The sequence below is a fragment of the Piliocolobus tephrosceles genome, chromosome 6 (assembly GCF_002776525.5).
Source record: "Piliocolobus tephrosceles isolate RC106 chromosome 6, ASM277652v3, whole genome shotgun sequence".
Lineage (NCBI taxonomy): Eukaryota > Metazoa > Chordata > Mammalia > Primates > Cercopithecidae > Piliocolobus > Piliocolobus tephrosceles.
In genome coordinates, this window is record NC_045439.1 from 103973508 (window position 1) to 103977265 (window position 3758).

General features: G+C 54.9%; 1 pseudogene; it reads left to right on the forward strand.

Annotated features, from left to right (window-relative positions):
• The window catches only part of LOC111553699, a 27189-nt pseudogene extending 24048 nt beyond the window's left edge, over window positions 1-3141 (forward strand).
• The last annotated feature ends 617 nt before the right edge of the window (window positions 3142-3758 follow it).

Genomic DNA, 3758 nt, shown 5'->3' on the forward strand with positions numbered 1-3758 from the left:
GTGCAAGAAAATGAGGGCTTGAGTCGCCTGAACCAAGAGCAGGAGGAGAGGTTGCTGGAACAAGAGAAGAGGCTGATGGAGCTGGAGCGGAAGGCCGAGCTCTGGGAGGAGCAGGTGGAGGCGCTCAGGCAAACCGTGCAGAACGACCGTACCACCATCAGCCGCGCGCTCTCTCAGAAACACGAGCTGAAGAAGCATCTGGGCGAGCTGAAGGAGATGGTAACTCTCGCCCAATTCAAGAAGGACAGGGAGGTGGGTACCAGCTTCTGGGGAAGGGAGGTGGGAGGCCAGAGGCAGCTCCCTCTGGTGAGCAGTACAGGTGACCTCAGCACCCTCCAGGGCAGTGCCTTGACTGTTTCTTGCTTCCTGCCCTCTGACTTTTAGAGGTGGGTAGCCTTGGACTCCTCCGAATATCCTCTAGCTGGCTATCATCCCAGCTAGAGACGTGGAGCCCTCAAATCATAGGGAAAAGACAGTGGTATAAGAGGCTCCTTAGATTCAAACTGAATTCTGGCCTCGGCTCCACTGCTCACCATTGAACTGCTTTCCATCTCTAAGTCTTGGTTTCTTTCACTTAAAAGGAAATGAGCATTTTCCTCGCAGAGGTGCTCAGGATTAAATGAGATAATACGTGGAAAGCATTAGGCATGTAGCACACGTAGCAGATGGGGGTTGGCTCCTGCTTTTCCACCTGTGGCTTACAGGGTAAATGGTGGAAAAAGGGTGTGTGATTTGAGGCTGGGGAAGGAGGCATGGGGCTCTCGGCAAGGGAGGCAGTCACTTAGGCCTGGAGCAAGGGGCCAGGGGCGTGGGCAGGCGACAGTGTCCCACGGTGCCCTTGTTACCCTGTTTCTTGGCCCAGAATCTGGAAGCCAGCCACCGCTTGACCTCACACCCAGCGTCTTCCTGCAGGTGGAGCTGAAGAGCCAAGAGGCTCAGAGCCTGCCGCAGCAGCGAAACTAGTGCCCGGGTCACCTGCAGCCGTACTATCAGCAGCTGATCTCTGAGAAAGAGGCACTGCGCAGGCAGTTACTTCTGCAGATCCAGCTCGTGGACCAGCTGCAGCACCAGAGAAAAGAGTAGCAGAGATGGCCCACCAAGAGTTGCAGGAGACCCAGGAAACGGAGTTGCTGAGGGCAGGTGCCCGAGGGAGATGAGACCTGGCAACCTCTGTGCCTTCTCATTCTCTTTCCTGACCCCTTAGGAGCGCCTAGAAGCAGAACCAGTAGCTACAGGCCCAGTTGAGCTTCATGGCTGTCCCTGGGGAAGGTACGGGGGAGACCACTCAGAGGAAGAGGCGAGAGCTCCAGGAGGAGCGGGGGACTGTTAGCAGCATAGGATTGAGGAGTTGGAAGAGACCCTTAGAACAGCTGGTCATTATGCAGCTGCACTAATGTTCGGCATCAATATGGTGACCTGGGAGCGGGGGGCCACCAGGTTGCCTAAGGATGGGTAAACTGGCCCAGGTCAGAAATAGAGCAGGTCAGAACTCCCAGGTCGATAGGTAGTGGGACTGTGCCTGGGCAACATAACAGGACCTTGGCTCTTTAAAAAAAATACAATAAAAATACAGAACAGCTGCTCATTCCTCTCTGGGGAGGGGCTGACCTAGGGTTACACAGTGAGGGTGGGAGCAGAGGTGGGCCAACGGTAGCTCCCTTGTTGGGTTGTCTGAGGACCCCTCTGGTCACCACCCCCCACCTCCATAGGAGATGGACTGGAGAGTGAGGAGGAGGAGGAGCAGCCTTGGTCCATGCTGAGCATCCTGGAGGACCTGGAGAGCTGGGAGGCCACGGTGAGCCTGACTCCCCCTGCCTCACCTTTGCTGCCTCCCTCTCTGCTCCCTCCCAGACACCCTTATGCTCTTGGTTTTTCTGCCTTCTGATTTCTTTGGACTCTCACCCCTTCCCTCGGAGCCAGTGGTCAGACACCATTTCACCTGAGACCAATAGGTGCACCCTCTGAGGCCCCAAGGGAAGGGCTTCTCTCTACTGCCCTGGCCCATTCATCCTGTGTATCCCCCTACAAGAATGCGCACCTCCTGCCCACTAGTGACATTTTAAAACTTGGCTTTAGCCAGTGCCGAAGAGGAGCAGGCACAGCCACATGGGCAGCTGAAAGAGCAAAGGGTGCACTGCCAGCGCCTTCTCACCTGGTGGCCTTGGCCCAAAAGCAGCCAGAGGCAGCAACCTCAGCCCCAGGGACTGGGGGCGATTCTGTGTGGGCAGACCCATGGGGCCTTGCAGAAGACCATGGAGAAGCTGCAGGTGAGTGAGTCTTTCCTGGCATGGCCAAGAAGGGTGGGGGTGGGGCAGGTTCTTGTGGGGATGTGACCCCGTTATTTTGACTCCAGAGCCGCTTTATGGAGCTCATGCTGGAGAAGGAGTGGGTGGAGAAACTGGAATGTCGCTGCATTCTGCTGTCTGGAGAAACAGACACCATCAGTGAGCAAGAGGCCAGGGCACGGCAGGGGCAGCTGCAGGGTGGTCAGAGGGGCCCCAGTGTCTGAGCCCTGTCCTCCTGCAGGAAAGTACATCACATCATACCAGAGCCAGAGGTCAGTGCTGAAGACGTGGCACCAGGAGGAGGAGTACGTAAGCAGGTTGGCCCAGGACAAGGAGGAGATGAAGGTAGGGCGTGCAACATCTCTGCAGGGGTGGGGGTGGGGGGGTGTGGGCATGGACGTGGCAGCTGAGCACCCCTCCCTCCAGGTGACGCTGCTGGAGCTGGTGTTGCAGCTTGTGGGCGACCACAACGAGTGGCCTGGTAGATTCCTGGCAGTTGCCCAGAACCCTGCTGATGAGCCCGCTCCAGGGGACCCAGCCCCCCAGGAGATTGGGGCTGCCGACACGCAGGGTGGTGGGTAGAGCCCTTGGGCAAGGTGGGCTGGCAGGATGAGGGGAGGGCTCACACGGTGCTCTGAGCCCTGCCTCCCCGTCTCCAAAGATCTCCCACAGTGTGGAGCCTGAACAAGAAGAGGCCGGGGCGGGTTCTCCCCACGACAGCCCTATTGCACAGCAGATCATGCGGCTGCTTCATGAGGTGCAGAACCCCCGGGAGCGCCCAGGCTTGGGCAGCAACCCCTGCATCCCCATTTTTTACTGAGCTCAGGAGAACAAGGTGAGGATAACAATCATCTAAAAGCCGGCCACTGTCAGCAAAGCCTGGAGAAATGGGGCCAGAGGGTCTCCCCCACTATGTCCCTGCCACCTCTTCCCAGTTACCCCTTTACCCTTACAGTAGCAAAATAAGACCCCTATCTAATGAGCGAGACAGGTGCAGATGAGGCGAACATCACTGTCATCTAAAAACAGGCCACAAAATTAAAAAAAAAAAAATTTTATGGGATTAAAAATAAAGTTATGGGAAAAAAAGTTATGGGATAATAAAAGTTATGGGTGGGATTAAAGAAGTTATGAAAAAAGTTGTAAGAAAAAAGTTATGAAAATAGTTATGGAAAAAAGTTATGGAAAAGTTATAGAAAATAAGTTATGGAATTAAAAAATAGTCACGGATAAAAATTCAAAAAATAAAAAGCAGGCTACTGTCAGCAAAGCCTGGAGAAGTGGGCCTGGAGACTCTGCCCCTACCATGTCCCTATCACCCCTTCCCAGTCACCCTTTTACCCTTAGAGTAGCAAGACAAGCCCCCTGTCTAATGGGGTGAGACACACAAGTGCAGACCCTTTGCGGCCTTGGCCAGGGCTGAGTCCTTAAATTTCTGGATGATGATGATTGTTATTTAAGAGCTAGAGGCTC